The following is a 21,886-nucleotide window of genomic DNA, read 5'->3' as shown; positions in this document are numbered from 1 at the left end:
ACTGCAGTAGTGCTCCCCAGTCTCCCCCACAATTATAAGCTGTGTGAGCTGAGCAGTCAGACAGATATATATAATATTATATATAGATAATAGATGATGCAGCACACTGGCCTGAGCCTGAGCAGTGCACACAGATATGGTATGTGACTGAGTCACTGTGTGCTGTGTATCGCTTTTTTCAGGCAGAGAACGGATTATAAATAAAAGTGGTGGTCACTGGTCACTATCAGCAAAACTCTGCACTGTACACTACTGAGTACTCCTAATGCTCCCCAAAATTAGTAAATCAAGTGTCTCTCTAATCTATTCTAATTCTAAACGGAGAGGACGCCAGCCACGTCCTCTCCCTATCAATCTCAATGCACGTGTGAAAATGGCGGCGACGCGCGGCTCCTTATATAGAATCCGAGTCTCGCGATAGAATCCGAGCCTCGCGAGAATCCGACAGCGTCATGATGACGTTCGGGCGCGCTCGGGTTAACCGAGCAAGGCGGGAAGATCCGAGTCGCTCGGACCCGTGAAAAAAAACATGAAGTTCTGGCGGGTTCGGATTCAGAGAAACCGAACCCGCTCATCTCTAATAGATTGTAAGCTTGCGAGCAGAGCCTTCCTACCTCTATGTCTGTTTTTACCCACTTTTGTTCTATTACTGTTGTTCTAATTGTAAAGTGCAACAGAATATGCTGCGCTATATAAGAAACTGTTAATATATAATTAATAAATACTAATACTAAGTCAGTGTAGGGACTGACCAAATGGGAAGGCCGTGAAGGGGCTGGTCAGCTTAACAAAGTATTGCAATATTTTGGAACTAACATTCCCTGAATTCAGATGAATTACAGTTTGAAGTGTTAATATTAGGTGAGTGCTGAATTTGTATGATTATATATATATATATATATATATATATATATGTATATATAAACATTTCCAATACAGTATTTAAGGTTTCTTAAACTTAATATTTTCATTTAGGTCCTGGGGCCATAGTGTTTGCAATCTAAATATGGAAAAGGTTTCTTGTACACAGAGTTTACAAAGTCTGTCACCTGCACTCTTCGTGTGAGGTACAGTATATGTTTTATCACACAATGGCTCAGTCCTGGTGGATCACTATTGTGTACCATTAAAAAATGCCTGGGGAAATTATGTGTTTGACACTTGTTTGTAATATTACATCTCTACATACTGCAGATCTCAGTGACTTTGTAATATATAAACAACAAATCAACTCTCACAACAGTGGCAAAACGCAGGATTTCTAGATGGGGGTTTCCAAATGCAATCTCCAATCTCCTACTCTGCAGAACATGTAATACAGGTTAATATTTAACACTAAAGATAGTCTATAGTATAGGCTGTAGCAAACATATTTAAATAATATAAATAAGACAACTGGTCAGGAAAAAGTTAAACATACAATAATAAATACACAAACATAATAGAACCAGTACTGCACTTTATATGCACACATTCTCCCACCTCATGATAAGGCTCCTGTCTATTCTTACTGGTAGCTACTCTCTGGTCCATTGCACTATTTGAGGACACAGAACCACACACAGGGCAAACTTGTTAGAAGAGGCTGCTACCACTGGGCATGTGCAGCAGCTCTGTTCTGTCCCTTAAACTGCATGATGTGGCAGCAGCTCCAGTAATCGTATTATACACCATCGCTATTGTTGTCATAATTTGAGCCACTCGCCAAGAGGAGGGGGATTTCTGGGCAACCGGCACCACTGCCTCCCGCCCCCCTACCTGTGGTTGCATATACACAACTAATACATCTAATACATTGATGGAATATTAGACTCCAGTGGCATGGAAGTAGAATTTAGTAATTTTATTAGCAGTGTACAGTATCTGAAAGTTGTATATATGTTGTGATTACACTTTAAACAGCCTTGATGGAAACCAAGTGTCCACATACTGTATGGGGCCTGATTCAGATGTGGATGGAAGAGTTAATCGCTGCTGCTTACATGGTGAAGGGTTCAGAATGAAATCCCAGTTGTGCTGGTGGTCACATGACATTGAAGATCCCAAGGTCTGAGGGAGTAAGTATATTAAACCCCCCTTCCCTAACCCTCTGGAGGTGGCAGATAGGGATGACCCCTAAGATGTCAGCTATCGGTGTTCCAGCACTGGTCTCCCAGTGGTCTCCCAGTGGTGTTGGCATTCCAGTGTCGATAACATGACTTCCGGCATCCCATACATTGCAGAGATAGCTCTAATATCCAGTAGAGTTCCGAACTGCATCCTTGGAAGCAGCATCAGATCATCTGCGACCCCATCAGCTGGCTGCATGACCCATGTGGTCATGCAAGCCAGCCGCCGCAGCTACAACAAAGAGGCCAGGAAATCTTTGTCCTCAGACAGAGATCCTGGCCCCGTCCCTACCTCACAATAGCAGTGACATGCTACACCGTTTTGGGAAACAGAGCCCATTGCCAACCCCTCACCACCCCAAATGGCATTATACTGTCAAACACTGACAGTCTGATACCATACTGTGACCTCCGTAGCAGGCCCATACTGCACATGCACAATATGGGTCCGGTGCATGTGAAAAGAACCAAACTTTGGTACTTTGCAGTATGTACTGCAATAGCGATGGGACCTGAACGAAGCCCATTGTCTAGTAGAATCCACAACTGTAGTCAACTGAATGGGAGCTAACATATATTTAAAATTGGAGCTCTTTTTGGGTTTGGCTTTCAAGATATATTTTAAAAATGGGTCCTGGAGCAATACTTTATATAAGGCGAATTAATTTAGCCATGGTAAAAAAAATCAGCTTTTTCGCGATTTTTTGCCCAATGTTTTTTTTTTCAGGCAATTCAATAATATATATTTTCCAAATGGGATCCAGTATAAGTTTCTGGATCCATATATTTTTGTGATCACAAAAAATAGCCCTCCGGTCAGGTGAAACAAAATTCATGATAATGCCAGCTATCATCCTCACCTAACTTACTGTGGCTAATTGAACTCCCCCTTGGTGGTTTTGCTTGAAATTATTCCTTATTCTATCTGATTTAGAATTAAATTAGATTTAAAAACCTCATAATAAGTTATATCAGAGGATATTATATTCCTGTATTTCTTTTTGTAAGGAGTCAGGAGAAGAAACCTTTCAATATTACTGACCTCTGATAAAATTCCCCATATCAATTGCATGCTGTTTGAATCATTCCACATTTGTTGTACTCTAAATTAGTCAGTTTAGGGTAGAGATGAGCGGTTCTGATTCCGTGAAATCAGAACAGGTCCGAACATGCCTGGCTTGAGAGTTCACGAGTCTGTCCTGCGAACGTCACTACAAGCTTGGGAGCGCGCAAGAGGCTGAACATCATCATCCCACGTCGGATTTCTCACGAGACTTCGAATGTATAAAGGCCCAAAGTCCCGTGGCTCGGTGCCATTTTCCTGCATGCTTCCACTCTGCGAGGAGCTCTGCTGTGGGGTGCTATCAGTTTGTCCTTTTCATGGCAGGCTGTCAGAGTCTCTGCTGTCGCTGGCCATCAAGGTCTGTCAGGGTCAATCAGGGCTGTGTCAAAAGTGGAATGTCCATCACAGTGCTGTCAGTCAGTGGCCATCAGGGTCTGTCAGGGTCAATCAGGGCTGTGTCAGTGCGTCCATCACATTGCTATCAGGGTGTGTCAGGGTCAATCAGGGCTGTGTCAGACATACATCACAGTGATGTCATTCAGTGGCCCTCAGGGTCTGTCAGGGTCAATCGGGGCTGTTCCAGTGCATCCCCCCAAAAATAAAACAAAAAATCTTTTTTTTTTTGCTTTTTTTAATTTTGTTCTGTGCCAAATAAATGCACACTAGTACACCATAGTTACTTGTATTTAGTACAATGTGTTAAAGTGGTCTGACCCCAAAAAAATAAAAATAAATAAAAAAAATTGGTTTGCTCGTCTTTACGTTGTTTGTTGTGTGTACTGCATCCCTGATTTGTGAATTGTGATCTGTGAATTCAAAAATAGATAACAATCAGTTTACAGAACCAAATACTAGTGCTCCAGCTGATTCCACCAGTCATGATGCTGATTTAATGTCATCTAGTACTAAAGCTGATGTTCAAGGGCATAGACAGTTTACACAACTGGTATAGAAAAAAAAGACGTCAAGCAGTAAGAAAAAGAAAGTTGGTTCATGCAGAAAAACTTAAAATTGCCAATATGCCATTCACATCACACAGTGGCAAGGAAAGACTCAGGGCTTGGCCTATATTTATGACTGATGATTCTGCAATTGTTAGTGAGGCATCTTCTGCCTCTCATGACAATAAAAGACCTTGTTACTCAAACTTTAGAGGTGTAAAAAAAACTGAAAACCACTAAGGCAGCAAAACAAACTGTGCTAACTTCAGAAACAGAAATTTCAAAAAGTCCAATTGCATCCCAAATCCTATGTGTGAGCATAAACTCTCAAAGAAGATGCCTTCCACCGTTACTGCTCCCTCTGTATGTGTGGAGATGATCAGCATAAGTATTGCAACACCTTCATTCTCAACCTCAATATCCTCAGTTTTGCCCAGAGATGGTCAAAACTGAGGATAGTAGACCAAGAAAACTGCTAGTAATAATAGTATTTCCCAAAAACAACTGACTGTTCAGCAATTCTTAGCAAGGAGAAACAAGTATGTCAGTTCTCACCCAGTCACACAGCGTATCACTGATGCCATGACTGCTTGGATAGTAACAGATCTGCGTCCAATATCTGCCGTCAATTCAGTGGACTTTATGCAGTTAATGGAGGCCGCGTGTCCATGGTACCAAATTCCATCTAGGTTCCATTTCACTGGGATATGGTCATTAGGTCGACACAGCTTAGGTCAACAGTCATTAGGTTGACCACTGAAGGTCGACATGCATTAGGTCGACATGGTCAATAGGTCGACATGATATTTTCACATTTTGTTTTTCATTTTTTGGACTTTTTCATACTTGACAATCCACGTGGACTACAATTGGGAATGGTAACCTGTGCCGAGTGCAGCGGAAGTGGAGCGAGGCACCTTCCCCGAAGCATGGCAAGCGAAGCTAGCCATGCGAGGGGACACGGTGTACTAATTGGGGTTCCCCGTCACTTTACAAAGAAAAGGACACCAAAAAAAGTCCAAAAAACCATGTCAACCTATTGACCTGTCAAACTAGTACATGTCAAACTAATTACCATGTCGACCTATTGCCCCTGTTGATCTAATGCATGTTGACCTTCCATGGTCAACCTAATGACTGTTGACCTTAGTTGAGTCAACCCAACGACCCATACCCCATTTCACCAGAAAGGCCATTCTCGGCTGTACCAGGACGTTAAGAAAAACCTCATTCACGGCCTAAAAAATGCCATTGTGGCCAATGTCCACCTAACCACAGATATGTGGACAAGCGGGAGTTGGCAAACTAAAGATTATATGAGTGTGACAGCCCACTGGGTGGTTGAATCACCTTTAGCAGCAGCAGTACTATCTAGCAAACATTGCCAGCTCATTCAAAGGCATGCTACTCTGTGTATCACTGGCTTTACTAAGAGGCATACCTCTGGAGAAACTAAGGGATGTGATAGCGACATGGCTTAACCCACTTGGACTCTCCTCAGGATTTGAAATTTTGGATGATGCCAATAATATTATGAAAGCATTACAGATAGGTGAATTCCAACACATACCCTGTTTTGCTCACATGATAAACCTGATGGTTCAGCATTTTTTTTTTAAATAACAGGGGCGTGCAAGAGATGCTGTCTGTGGCCCGAAAGATTTCAGGGCATTTTCTGCATTCTGCAACAGCATGCAGGAGATTGCAGCAGCTGCAAGAATAGTTGAATCTGCCCTTCCATCAACTAAAGAAAGAGGTGGTGACAAGGTGGAACTACACCCATATTATGTTTCAGCAGATGGAGGAGCAGCAGAAAGCCATTCATAGCTATACAACAAGCCATCACTTTGGGAAAGGAGAGGGTGGTATGTACCTCAGCCCAGCACACTGGAAATTACTTTCTGTCTTGTGCAAGGTGCCCAACCCCTTCAAAGTAGCCACCTGTGAAGTCAGTTTTGACACTGCTAGATTAAGTCAGGGGGTTCCCCTAATTAGGCTTTTGGAGAAACAACTGGAAAAATTAAAGGAGGAGACAAAACAAGGCAAATCTGTAAATATGCCTGACTTGTAGATCAAGCCCTTTTTTTGCTAAGCGAGGATACAAGGGTTGACAATGGGGGTCATTCCGAGTTGATCGCTTGCTGCCAATTTTGGAAGCGCAGCGATCAGGTGAAAAAATTGCATTTCTGCGCATGCGTATGCCCCGCAATGCGCACGCATGACGTATGGGTACAAAGCTCTTTGTGGTTGTGCTCAGGTTCTAGCGAAGTTTTCCTTCGCACTGGCGGCCGCAAGAAGATTGACAGGAAGGGGGCGTTATTGGGTGTCAACTGATCATTTTCAGGGAGTGTTTGCAAAAACACAGGCGTGTCTGAAAACACAGGCATGGCTGGGCATTCGCTGGGCATTTGCTGGGCAGGTGTATGACGTCAAATCCGGACACGAATAGGCTGAAGTGATCGCAAGCGCTGAGTAGGTTCAGAGCTACTCAGAAACTGCACAAACTGTTTTTGTAGAGCTTGGCTGCACATGCGTTCACACTTTTGCAAAGCTAAAATACACTCCCCAGTGGGCGGCAGCATAACGTTTGCATGGCTGCTAAAACTAGCTAGCGAGCGATCAACTGGGAATGACCCCCAATATCTTGAAATCAGATCACTACATTTTGGCAACCGTGCTTGATCCTAGGTTCAAGTCATATGCGTTGTCTTTCTTTCCAAATGACACAGATCTTAAGAGATGTAAAGAGCTCCTGGTGAGCAAGTTGGCAGCTGAAGTGATGTCTCCTCATTCAATTTCTCCGAAACAGCCAGGAAAAAACAGTTTTCCCAAAAGACCTAGTGGGGATGCAGAGCAGTCCAAAGACCATTTTAACATCTGGTTGGGTCTAGATTAATTTTCCAGTAGTGACTGTTCTACTGCAACTCCATGTGATACGGTCACCGTCCAAAGAATGGTGGAGGATTACTTTCATGACCCCGTAAAAGTAGGCATGTCAAAGAGTTCCTTGGCATACTGGAAGGAAAAAAGTCAATATATTAGGCCCTTGTACAATCTGGCTTTGTATTACTTAAGCTGCACACCCTTCAGTGTGTACTCGGAAAGAGTTTTCAGCACAGGAGGGAACCTTGTGAGTGAATTGCGTAGGAAGCTACCTCCTCAAAATGTGGAAAAGATGATGTTCATCAAAATTAACTGGAAATTCTACTCAGAAGACCTGTCCCAGCAATTACATCGAAATACAGAGACATCTGTAATGGAGGATTCCAGTGGGAAGGAATTAATATTGTATGATGATGAGGATGTACACACTGATGAGGATGGCAGTAGCAATAACATCTTGTAGACACTGTAGAGCTGTTGCTTTAAAGCAATTGGTAGCTTGTTTTTTTGGGGAACAAACAAACCAATAATTTCAGCCACAAGTGTGGCAGTCCTTGTCCCTGAAATTATTGGTTTGTTAAAGTGCGTATGTCCTGTTTAACATCCAACATAAGGGTGGGTGGGAGGGCCCAAGGTGGGTGGGAGGGCCCAAGGATAATTCCATCTTGCACCACTGTTCATTTATCCCACTGCTGTGTGGCAGTGTTTCATTGATATACTACAAACTGCTGTCTTTTTGTGCCACTGCTCTGTCACCTAGTAGTAAGTAACCAGCCACCTGGGTGCAGACTTTGACCTAAAGTGAAAACAACATTGTGAGCATTAAAGTGGTCAAAATTGTCTGCAAATGACTGGAAATTAATGTTATTGAGGTTAATTATATGGTAGGGCCAAAAAAATCCCGCTAAAATTATGTGATTTGGGCGTTTTTTGTCAATTTTGAAAAAGAATCCAAATCCCATCCTGCTGTTTGGCAAATCCAAATCCTGCCAATGAATCAAAATTCAAATCCAAATCCAAATCTTTGGGGCCAGCGCACATCTCTAGTTTAGGGGTTCCAGTAACTATATACAACTGTAATGTACATTTTTTTGTGGTATCGGAGGCAGCAGGTGAGGCTAGGGAAGTTTACATCTAGTGTTCGTACAACTAGCATAGAGGGTCCTTAAGGATGTTTTCTTTCCCCTTTGTTTTTCTCTCTATACACAAATGATTGCACCTTGAGTGATCCATCTGTGAAGCTCTTGAAAATTGCATATGATACCACAGTCATTGATCTTATCAGGTATGCTGAGGAGTCCTCTTATTCAAAGGAGGTTGAACAGTTGGCTTTCTGGTGCAGTCAGAATAACTTGGAGTTAAAACCCCTAAAAATGGTGGAAATCATAGTGAACTTTGGATGTGATTCAGATCTGATCACTGCTGTGCGTTTGCGCACAGCAGGCGATCAGGTACTAACTGTGCATGCGTATGCTCCACAATGCGCACACACGTCGGACAGCAACAAAGGGCATCGCCGGCCAGCGATGGGATTGTGCGAAAAATCTGATCACATGGGCGTTCGCAAGGTGATTGACAGGAGGAAGACATTTGTGGGTGGTAACTGAACATTTACTAGGAATGTCCGGAAAAATGCAGGCGTTTCCAAGTGTTTTCAGGGAGGGTCTGTGACGTCAGCTCCAGCCCCGATCACTGATGTGATCGCAGTGAAGGACTAAGTCCTGGGCTGCACAGAGACTGCATAAAGTGGATTTTTAGCAGCTCGGTGTACACATAGGATTCCACACTTACACTCCTCCTGGAGGTGGCAACTATCTGAATGCAGGACAGCAAAATTAGCAGCCCAGAGATCAGATCTAAATTACCCCCATTAAGAGACATTCTTCAGTGGTATCTCAAATCAGTATTAATGATAGTGTTATGTCTGTGGTGGATACCTTCAGCTTTCTGGGTCTATGATCTCCAGAGACTTGAAGTTCTGTTCCAAAACTGACACTATTGTGAAGAAAGCTCAGCAAAGGTTTTATTTTTTGCAACATCTCAGGAAATTTAATTTGCCAAAGGAATGGTTGACTCTTTTCTACTCTGCAGTAATTCAGTCTGTTTTTTGTTCATTGATCGCTGTATGGTTTGGATCGATTACAAAACTGGAGAAGTACAGACTTCAAAGGGTAATAAAAGCTGCAGCAAGAATCATTTCTGTTAATCTCCCCATTATTCAGGATTTATACTTGACAAGAATTTGCAGGCGGGCAAGTAATATTGTGGCGATTTCAACACATCCAGGTTATTATTTATTTCAGCTACAGTACTTCCATCTGGTAGGCAGTATAGATCATGCTGGTTTAAAACTTCTAGGCACTTCAACAGTTTTTGTCCCACAAGCGTTTATTTTATTAAATAATTAACATGCAAATTAGGAATACCTTTTGTTAATACTGTACTTACAGTGGAGCGTACTCACTGGTTAGTTGATTGTTGATTGAATGTTGTGTAAATGTACTCATGCTTTTTTTAACAATACTTTAAATACATTGGAGTATATAGCATACAAGAAAAATGTGTTTTTTTTACAGTTTGAATATATACGAAATATTATCTGAAGCATACAGTAAGTTAAATAAGAAGGTGGATATCAATAAGCATGTTAGTGATTATATAATGTACAAAGAGAATGTTAGCACATAACTATAGGGAAACGAGATGACCAGACATTAAGAACAAAATATAATCAGTTATACAGTAATCGGGGGATCTTGTAAAAAGACATGCTTTTCATTCCAGAGTGTTGAATGGTAACAACTTTGAATTTGTCTTTTTATAGAGGTCAGTTGTGAATCGATAAAGTTTTTCCAAACATACTAGTGGCTAACCAAAAAATGTTTATTGTTTATGCTCGTATATCTGCCCATTAAAACGTATACTATTTCTAATTCTGATTACAAAGGACATTTTATTTTCAATCTGCCAAACTGACAACTGGGGATGTTGGAAAATCATGGATAATAGTGATTGCTATTAAAAATTTAGATAATTACTAGAGTCGACTTCCTTTGCTTAATTTGCAGAAATATAGCATTGACATAGAAATAAATACCTTTTTGTAAAATATCCCAATAGCATGATACACAATTCGAATACACAGCTCTAGTCACTGCAATGCCATCTATTAATTGTTTGAACTTTTTATTTATTTTTTAAGATTTTTTTATTTATTTTTTTATTTTATACCCTAGGGCTTAATTTATCAGGCTTCATGTGTGCCTGAGTTGGAAAACACTGGAGAGTTAGGTAATTTTTCAAAATATGGAAGTTTAACAAAGACTAAACATGGGCATTAGGCAGTGTCAAACTGGGGCATGAAGGGCCCAACAGGGGAACGTAGTGGTAGGGGCCCATGTGTAGGATTGTGGCCATCCACCACAGAGACTTGGCTAACTATTAGAGATTGCATGATTTGGGACCCTTTATAAATATAGTCAATAATGCATGCATGATAATGTAGCAGATTAATAACAGCAATGCACTGTAGTGAATACACCATAATCCTGTGCAGTATAATGTAACATACAATGTGTATAATGTGTAAGTCAAGCACAATGTCAGGAAGGGAGGCCCACTGGGGGGTTTCCCTGTACCCCTATGGGCCAATCTACCTTAGTGTTAGGTCAAACAGAAGGTGTACAAGGACATATATTCAAATACACCATCGCCCAAACTCAGATGTAAATTCTATGGGTGAGCACCGGACTGTTTTTTGGGTTTTGGGTTTTGGTTGTGGATCTGGATCTCCTCCGTGTTTTAGATCTGTATTGGTATTGAATCTTTATTTTTTTTTAAGGGAAAAAATCATAAAAACAGCTAAAATCACAGAATTTGGAGGGGTCTTCATTCCTACAGTATTATGAACTTTAATATAATTCATTTCCACTCATTTCCAGTCTATTTTGGACACCACACAGCTCACAATATTGTTTTTATCCAGTTTAGGCCAAAAGGCTGCACCAAGGTAGCTGGGTGACTAAGCTAAGTGACAGAAGTGGGAAGCAAAAACACGTGGCACATCTAGGATTGGCACTGCAGTGGCAGACAGGATATCAGTTTTTCAAACAAAAAAATGCTCCAAAGAGCACATAATGCAAAGAAAAGAGGTGCAAGATGGAATTGTCCTTGGGCCCTCCCACCCACCCTTATGTTATATACATTAAACAGGCTATGCACAGTTAAACAAACCAATCATTTCAGCAACAGGGACCGTCACTTGTGGCTGAAATGATTGGTTTGTTTGGGCCCCCACAAAGCAATTTTTTAGAAGGACTTTCACTGTTAAGTAATTACTCCGAGGATGTTGATGATGAAGTGTTAATTAGATTATAAAAAAAATGTCATGTCTTCGCAACAAATTATGTAACATGGAGGAGTTGCCTATATGGCTAACATTCCTATCTCTGCTAAATTTGGCCTCACAAATGGAGCAAATGCTTTCATAAACATTGTCAGGATTGGGGTAATAATAATCCCACACCCAAGAGGTGGCTTTTTTGGTCTTAAGCCAAGTCATCGCAGTGGCTTTTTTTATTACTGTCTACAACTGCAGCCACTGGTGGCTGACTTAAACAAATAACATCATCATCATCAACAACATCCTCACTGTCCGATAGCACACACTTATCCCCCTCATTCTGTCCCACTTCCACATATGAATCCTCAATTTGTATTATTTCCTCCTCATCAGATTCATCACCATCTTTAATTGTACTGCTCCCCACAAGTGCAGATGGTTCAGAAATGGTGAAAGAAGATGAAAGAGGCTTCTCTATGAGGACTGTTAAGTTTGTTTAAATTACAAGGGAAAGCAACACATACGTACACTGTGGTTTGAGCCACTACGACCGCTAATCATATACATATAACCGCTATGTTGTTTATATACATTGCGTATACACGCCGACACGTTATGCGCACAATATAGCAATGCATATGGCTGTATACACTTTACCCCAAACAGGAAGGAATGTGACACCAGTAGTTAAATGTAATGTTGTGGTCCAATGCATCAACAGTATTTACTTGAGAATATACAAATAATAGGTACAACAATGGTGGTCATTCTGAGTTGATCGATCGCTAGCAGTTTTTAGCAGTCGTGCAAACACTAAGCTGCCACCCTCTGGGAGTGTATTTTAGCTTAGCAGAAGTGCGAACGAAAGGATCGCAGAGCGGCTACAAAAAAAATTGTGCAGTTTCAGAGCAGCTACAGATCTACTCAGCGCTTGCGAACACTTCAGACTGTTCAGTTCCGGATTTGACATTACAAACACGCCCTGCGTTCTCCCAGCCACACCTGCATTTTTCCTGGCACGCCTGCGTTTTTTCGAATACTCCCTTAAAACAGTCAGTTGACACCCAGAAACGCCCACTTCATGTCAATCACTCTGCGGCGAGCAGTGAGACTGAAAAGCTTCGCTAGACCTTGTGTAAAACTGCATCAGCCGTTGTGAAAGCACGTCGCGTGTGCGCATTGCACCGCATATGCATGCACAGAAGTGCCGTTTTTTTGCATCACCGCTGCGCTGCGAACATTTTTATCTAGCGATTAACTCAGAATGACCCCCAATATACAGAGAAGAACTACAACCAATAATACATACGTTTACGCGATTGTTCCTGTATCCAGGCCTCAGTCAGTCTTGGCAAGATGACCTCAGAGTATAGGGACTGAAGCCTGGATCAGGAGACCTCTTTTTTATACTGTTTGTCTAAATACAGTACAATGGGAAATGTAAGCTCTTCTTTCAAAGGTCAGAGGGCAAGTTATCTACAGTACATTTACAGTACATTACAGTCCATAAGTTGGTTTGAATAAATGGGTGATGCTTGGTCCAGGGTGCACTTGCAGATGTTCGCCTCTGGTTTCCCACCGAATATCATGATTACAGTATACTAACAGTTTGTGAATATTCCCATTCTGCTTATATCTATTAGAGATGAGCGGGTTCGGTTCTCCGAGAACTGAACCCCCCCGAACTCCACGTGGTTTACACAGGTCCGAGGCAGCCTCATTTCTTCTCGCCTTACTCGGAAAACCCGAACGAGGCAAAATGTCATCATCCCACTGTCGGATTCTTGCGAGATTCGGATTCTGTATAAAGAGCCACGCGTCGCCGCCATTTTCACTTGTGCATTGTAGAGAGTGTGGAGAGGACGTGGCTATGTTCTCTCAGTGGAAAGCTCAATATCAGCTCAATATCTGTGCTCAGTATCAGTGCTGCATTGTGGTGACCAGTATACTACAGTACAATAGTCGAGTGCTGCATTTTGCTGCTCCGTGTCAGTTCTAGTATCCTCATCAGTGCTCAATATCTGTGCTCAGTATCAGTGCTGCATTGTGGTGACCAGTATATAATACTACAGTACAATAGTCCATTGCTGCATCTTGCTGCTCCATGTCAGTTCTAGTATCCTCATCAGTGCTCAATAGCTGTGCTCAGTATCAGTGCTGCATTGTGGTGACCAGTATATAATATTACAGTACAATAGTCCATTGCTGCATCTTGCTGCTCCGTGTCAGTTCTAGTATCCTCATCAGTGCTCAATATCTGTGCTCAGTATCAGTGCGGCATTGTGGTGACCAGTATATAATACTACAGTACAATAGTCCACTGCTGCATCTTGCTGCTCCGTGTCAGTTCTAGTATCCTCATCGGTGCTCAATATCTGTGCTCAGTATCAGTGCTGCATTGTGGTGACCAGTATATAATACTGCAGTACAATAGTCCATTGCTGCATCTTGCTGCTTCGTGTCAGTTCTAGTATCCTCATCAGTGCTCAATATCTGTGCTCAGTATCAGTGCTGCATTGTGGTGACCAGTATATAATACTACAGTACAATAGTCCACTGCTGCATCTTGCTGCTCCGTCACAGTTCTAGTATCCTCATCGGTGCTCAATATCTGTGCTCAGTATCAGTGCTGCATTGTGGTGACCAGTATATAATACTACAGTACAATAGTCCATTGCTGCATCTTGCTGCTCCATGTCAGTTCTAGTATCCTCATCAGTGCTCAATATCTGTGCTCAGTATCAGTGCTGCATTGTGGTGACCAGTATATAATACTACTACAGTACAATATTCCATTGCTGCATCTTGCTGCTCCGTGTCAGTTCTAGTATCCTAATCAGTGCTCAATATCTGTGCTCAGTATCAGTGCTGCATTGTGGTGACCAGTATATAATACTACAGTACAATAGTCCATTGCTGCATCTTGCTGCTCCATGTCAGTTCTAGTATCCTCATCAGTGCTCAATATCTGTGCTCAGTATCAGTGCTGCATTGTGGTGACCAGTATATAATACTACAGTACAATAGTCCATTGCTGCATCTTGCTGCTCCATGTCAGTTCTAGTATCCTTATCAGTGCTCAATATCTGTGCTCAGTATCAGTGCTGCATTGTGGTGACCAGTATATAATACTACAGTACAATATTCCATTGCTGCATCTTGCTGCTCTGTGTCAGTTCTAGTATCCTCATCAGTGCTCAATAGCTGTGCTCAGTATCAGTGCTGCATTGTGGTGACCAGTATATAATAATACAGTACAATATTCCATTGCTGCATCTTCTTGCTCCCTGTCAGTTCTAGTATCCTCATCAGTGCTCAATATCTGTGCTCAGTATCAGTGCTGCATTGTGGTGACCAGTATATAATAATACAGTACAATATGCCATTGCTGCATCTTGCTGCTCTGTGTCAGTTCTAGTATCCTAATCGGTGCTCAATATCAGTGCTCAGTATCAGTGCTGCATTGTGGTGACCAGTATATAATACTACAGTACAATAGTCCATTGCTGCATCTTGCTGCTCCATGTCAGTTCTAGTATCCTCATCAGTGCTCAATATCTGGGCTCAGAATCAGTGCTGCATTGTGGTGACCAGTATATAATACTACAGTACAATATTCCATTGCTGCATCTTGCTGCTCCGTGTCAGTTCTAGTATCCTCATCAGTGCTCAATATCTGTGCTCAGTATCAGTGCTGCATTGTGGTGACCAGTATATAATACTACAGTACAATATTCCATTGCTGCATCTTGCTGCTCCGTGTCAGTTCTAGTATCCTCATCAGTGCTCAATATCTGTGCTCAGTATCAGTGCTGCATTGTGGTGACCAGTATATAATACTACAGTACAATATTCCATTGCTGCATCTTGCTGCTCCGTGTCAGTTCTAGTATCCTCATCGGTGCTCAATATCATTGCTCAGTATCAGTGCTGCATTGTGGTGACCAGTATATAATACTACAGTACAATAGTCCATTGCTGCATCTTGCTGCTCCGTGTCAGTTCTAGTATCCTCATTAGTGCTCAATATCTGTGCTCAGTATCAGTGCTGCATTGTGGTGACCAGAATATAATACTACAGTACAATAGTCCATTGCTGCGTCTTGCTGCTCCGTGTCAGTTCTAGTATCCTCATCAGTGCTCAATATCTGTGCTCAGTATCAGTGCTGCATTGTGGTGACCAGTATATAATACTACAGAACAATAGTCCATTGCTGCATCTTGCTGCTCCGTGTCAGTTCTCAATATCAGTGCTCATTGTCTTGTGCTGCATTGTGTGGTGCTCAGTATACTACAGTACATTACTAATAGTCCGGTGTCTTGTGCTGCATCGTGCTGCTATAGGGTGCTTTCAGATACAAAAGCACCCCTTTAGGTGCAGCAGACAGAGCATCCATCCCACACCATGCTAGACACAGTACTGAGATGAACACATCTGTCCATTACACTCTCCAATGCTGGAGTGAAGATGGCGCCAATCACCAGGGACTTATATAGAATCCAAAACCCGCAAGAATCTGACAGCGGTATATTGATGTTTTGCCTTGTTTTGGGATCCAAGGAATGCTTTGCATCGCAAAGTACTGGGGGGGGGGGGGGTTCGTTGCTCGGGAACCAAACTCACCCATCCCTAGTAATTTCCATAGACAACACTGTGACACGAGAAATTACCTAGAATCATTTCTGCAAATGCACCTTGGAAAATGCACTTTTCAAATAGATGTCCCTCTCCACAGCATGTTTAGAGAAGCATACACAGATCAGTGAGATCTGTGCAGTGCTTCTCTGGTAAAATGTATTGAAATGGTTAAAAAATAAAGAAAAAACTGTTCACCCCCCATTCCCTTACCCGGGGAAAATGCATGAGATCACCCTGTATTTATAGAACCAGCCAAGGCTCTTGGACTGGCATTGGTTCCAAAAATATGGGGAAAAACAGATGTTTTGGAACCAACACCTGGCTCCACTAGCCAGGGAGGTAATGCCACAACCATAGGACACTCTTACAGTATATTGGTCCTGGAGTCCGTAGCATTTTCCCACCAACTAGTCAGCCCTGGCCAGGGATTCCTGAGGGACTGGGACCCCCTCCAATAAAGGGTTCCACCCCTCCAGGGCATCCAAGGCCAGGGAAGATTCCTGAGGCTTTCATATGCACCCCTGGGTGGTGGGTGCCAAGTTGATGGCTTCATGTACGGGAGTGTTTGGCTTCAGGCAAACTTGGCAGCCAAATGCGAGCACATACCCCATCGGAAAACACAATCAAATAAAACACAGGAACATAGTTGTGAGGAAATGAGAGATCTGTGACAATTAATATAGCTATTCCTCATTTCCCATGTTAAATATGTACTTTTTATCCCCATATCCCTATACATTCAATTTGTCTGTTTGTTCATTCGCCATACATGTCCATTACTGCTCACCCAACATTGAGTTTTTCTGTTAAAATCAAACCTTAATATTGTTAATATATGAAATTGTTTTATGTTATCTGTTACCCTTTAGATAAGGGTGTTCATTCCAACCTGATCGCACTCTGCCGTTTTCTGCAATGCAGCGATCAGGTCACTACTGCGCATGCGTATGAACCGCAATGCGCAGGCGCGTCATACGGGACATTGCTGTGGGATTTATTTAACAAAGAATCAATTTGCACAGCCTATCGCAAGGAGATTGACAGGAAGAATGCATTTATTGGTGTCAACTGACCGTTATCTGGGAGTGTTTGGAAAAATGCAGGTGTGTCCAAGCATTTGCAGGGCGGGTGTCTAACGTAAATTCCGTATACGCACAGGCTGAAGTGATCGCAGCGGCTGAGTAAGTTCTGAGCTACTCAGAAACTGCACAAACTATTTTTGTACCGCTCGGCTGCACATGCGATCACACCCTTGCACAGCAAATATACACTGCCCAGTGGGCGGCAACTATGCATTCGCACGGCTGCAAAAAGTAGCTAGAGAGTGATCAACTCAGAATGACCCCCAATGTATTTATGTTAGACCTAGTTTAATATTGTTTTCATACACCACAGTGGGCACTCAAAGGTTGGTACCATTGTCCCTTTTTGTTTACTCCTTATTGTACAACTGTAAACTGACCAGACAGGGTGGCTCTCTGGCTGATGTAATCACCTTGATTAGAATATGTATTGTACTCCAATGCTGCAAGATCCTAAGACAAATAAGTCACACACACCCTTGCATTAAGATGATTCTGGGGGTATAAGTAGAGCTTCCCAGAGAGATGAAGAGAGATTCTCTGCTCCTTGACTAAGAAGTAATGTCCTGTCAGGAGTTTATAGTTGGAATTGTCATGTGGAATTGGATTACAGCGCTGTGCTGAGCTGTTTATAACCCATTCTGTTCAATAAACCACTGTTGGTTTTTCATCTACAACCGTGCCTGAGTGATTTGGAACCCGGTATCTTCACAATTGAATATTCCTGTGCTTTAGTATTAAAAAAGCACCTGTGTCTGATCAATATCACCTGTGTTTAATCTCGATCAAACATGGGTGAAATATGATTCTTAGTAAATTTACCCCTAATTGGCTCTGCACAATTCACAGAGACAACTTGTTGTTCCCACTCTTTGGCAAAGCAGCTCTTAATATGCTGTATATTGACATAAATGCTTACTGCCTTTGCATAGAATATAAGCAAAGCAGGAGTGTTATTATCACTGTCGTAAGTGCTTAGTACATGTACCCTTAAGTTTAGCCTTCCACAACCCAAGGATTTGCCAGATTCAGTTACATAACATGAATAATCTGCCACAATGCCTGCTGTTTAATACTTTGCATTGAGCAAAGTATTAAAGCTAGGTCTTTCTACAGAAAATCCTGGAATATATATTTTAGCAAGTTAAGTAATTAAAGGCATCCCATTCTGTGTACCACTGAGACTGCACCATATCTGGGTGCCAACCCGCCCGCTGCAGCCACTGTCCACCACCCTGAACTCCTGCCATCAAAAGTATGCACTCGCTCAAAGCAACTGTACAGTCTGCAGGTGAATGGCAATGTCTATAAGAATGTCCAAAGAATCCAGAATTCCAAAACACTGGAACACCATCTAACATTTGTCAACTAACTCCCAATCTGGCAGCTTCCGACAACAATAAACAAACCCCACCCTAAAGGCAACAACACATTCCAATGTTATCCACAATAGGAAATCATTCCTATTTATACCATCCAGATCCTCTTCGACAACTGTCTAACCATAAACGTCTTGGTAACATTCAGTCATCTGAAAGCTTGAACTCATATAACAGTTTCATCTTCATAATATTAATGGAAGACATCACTAGTAAAACCCCCATCCCATAATTGACAATATAAATATTGTGAAACTGATATCCATGCCCAATGCCCTGCATCTCAGCTACCAGATGTTCCAGGCACAATGCCCCAAACCCATCGAATTCTGGGGCACAGCAACTGAAAACAACCAAGTGTACATATTTGAAAGAACATTAAATTCCCAAGACACGTACCTATAAAGCCCTAAATGAAATGTCTAGCTCCCAGCAGATCAAATGTGGCTGTGTTACCTACAATATTTATCATTTTAGAAAAACTGTTATTTAATACTTAGCAAGAATTTTGTCAAATACTTTGTCTGATGCACAATTTTTAATAGCATTTTGCTTTAACCGATATATCTAATTTATTATTTTAGTGCTCAATTACAATGCTTCTGATTCTACTTACATATTGCAGTAGAAATCTCATCCCCAAACAACAAAGACTAAAACAAATACTTAAATTCTCTACTTTTTAACGTTTGTATTTCTTCTTAAATAAGGCATTTCCTGACTCCAAATAGAATTTCATCTTGTTAGCTAATTGCAAATCTAACATGAGTACAGTTAGTTTATGAAGAATGATTAATTTCATTAATCCAATTGTATTGTTTAATCATGATAACCATGATAATTTATCCTCTATATAATTAGAAAAAAACATTGATTGCTATAGAATTCTACAGCCATCATTTTCCTTCATTTTGGTGTACATTTAGGTGTTTATCTCCATTGAAGTAAAAAAAATGGCCCTTGTATAATAATAAAGGTCTATACACCTATATGGTTTAGAATGATGGCTGCATAAGTTGATAGCAATCACTGGGTTTTTTTTTTTTAAAATAAGTTTTATAGTTGATGAATTATCCTGACTTTACGCATTTCTCTTCCTAGTGCTTCATCAAGTTTACAGTCTTCGGGGCTTATGCATTTGCCTGCATGCTCTGTGGAAATTGCAGCATGTCAATATTTTTGAAGCTGCAATCATTTAGAAGGCACAGCCAATAGCCTGCGAGCTGCATGCTGTACAGAAAGTCTGGCGTGTCTGCCCGCTTTAAAAATACGTGCAGACTTGCCAGACTTTCCAGAATTTTGTGCAGCTTGCAGGCTATTATATAAGCCCCTTTGTGTTGGCTCTCTTCCTCTTGATTTATAATGGAATACACTGTATCCAAATTATTATCCCTTTTCTGATGTTTTTTTTCATCATAGGTGTGGACCAAATATTGCCTCTATTACGCAGAGCAGATATGTTGATCTCAGAGGTCCTTTTTTTCTCCCTCTCACCCTTGTTCCATCTAACTAAATGTTTCATCATAAAATATATAATCTGCATAAATAGAGAACCGAACCCTACCGAACTTCACCACCTGAGCCCGGATCCGAGTCAGGCTCGGGTTTTCCCGCCTGACTCAGAAACTAGAATGAGGCAAAACATCATCATCCCGCTGTCAGATTCATGCAGGGTTTGGATTCCATATAAGGAGCCGTGCGTTGCCGCCATTTTCACTCCAGCATTGGAGAGTGTAGAGAGAGGATGTGTCTCCATCCTCAGTGTCCTCAGTGACCGTGTCTTGTGCTGCATCTGTCCAGTCACAGTGGTTGTGTCATCTGCTGTCATATGTCCAGTATTGCTGTATAAGTCCAGTCCAGTGGTGCTGTGTTGTGCTGCACCAGTCCAGTGGTGGTGTCTTGTGCTTCATCAGTCCAGTCACAGTGGTGGTGTCCTCTGCTGCCATATGTCCAGTGGTTCTGTGTTGTGCTGCATCAGTCCAGTGGTGGTGTGTTGTGCTGCATCAGTCCAGTCACAGTGGTGGTGTCCTTTGCTGACATATGTCCAGTGCTGCTGTAAAAGTCCAGTCCATTGCAGTAGTGCTGTGTTCTCCTGCATCAGTCCAGTGGTGGTGTCCCTGTGTTGCTGTATATGTCCAGTGGTACTGCCGTATATGTCCAGTGATCCTGCCGTATATGTCCATTGATAATACTACCATATATGTCCAGTGGTACTGTCGTAAAAATCCAGTGATCCTGTCGTATAATTCCTGTGATCCTGCCGTATAATTCCAGTGATCCTGCCGTATATATTTAGTGATACTGCCGTATAAATCCAGTGATCCTGCCATATAATTCCAGTGGTACTTGTGTATAAGTCCAGTGATCCTGCCTTATAATTCCAGTGATCCTGCCGTATAATTGCAGTGATCCTGCCGTATAAATCCAGTGATCTTGCCGTATAATTCTAGTGATCCTGCCGTATAATTCCAGTGGTACTGGCGTATAAGTCCAGTGATCCTGCCGAATAATTCCAGTGGTACTGGCGTATAACTCAAGTACAGTGATACTGCTGTATATGTCCAGTGATAATAATTCCAGTAATCCTGCCATATAATTCCAGTGGTACTGGTGTATAAGACCAGTCCAGTGATACTGCCGTATATGTCCAGTGGTACTGCCGTATAATTCCAGTGATCCTGCGGTATAATTCCAGTGGTACTGGCATATAACTCCAGTGATCCTGCTGTATAATTCTAGTGTTCCTGCCGTATAATTGCAGTAATCCTGCCATATAATTGCAGTGATCCTGCCGTATAATTCCAGTGATCCTGCCGTATAATGCCAGTGGTACTGGCGTATAAGTCCAGTCCAGTGATACTTCTGTATATGTCCATTGATACTGCCATATATGTCCAGTGGTACTGACCTATAAATCCAGTGATCCTGCTGTATAATTCCAGTGGTACTGGCGTATAAATCCAGTGATCCTGCTGTATAATTCCAGTGATCCTGATGTTTAATTCCAGTGATCCTGCCGTATAATTCCAGTGGTACTGGTGTATAAATCCAGTGATCCTGCTGTATAATTACAGTGGTACTTGTGTATAAATCCAATCCAGTCCAGTGATACTGCTGTATATGTCCAGTGATACTACCATATATGTCCAGTGGTACTGTCGTATAATTCCAGTGATCCTGTCATATAATTCCAGTGGTACTGGCATATAAATCCAGTCCAGTGATACTGCCGTATATGTCCAGTGGTACTGCCGTATAATTCCAGTGATCCTGCCGTATAATTCCAGTGGTACTGGCATATAAATCCAGTGATCCTGCCGAATAATTCCGGTGATCCTGTCGTATAATCCAGTGGTACTGGTGCATTAGTCCAGTCCAGTGATACTGCCCTATATGTCCAGCGGTACTGCCGTATAATTCCAGTGATCCAGCTGTATAATTCCAGTGGT

Source organism: Pseudophryne corroboree, chromosome 4 (genome assembly GCF_028390025.1).
Source record: "Pseudophryne corroboree isolate aPseCor3 chromosome 4, aPseCor3.hap2, whole genome shotgun sequence".
Classification (NCBI taxonomy): Eukaryota; Metazoa; Chordata; class Amphibia; order Anura; family Myobatrachidae; genus Pseudophryne; species Pseudophryne corroboree.
The sequence above is the reverse complement of the archived record's forward strand: the minus strand, read 5'-3'. Positions refer to the sequence as shown.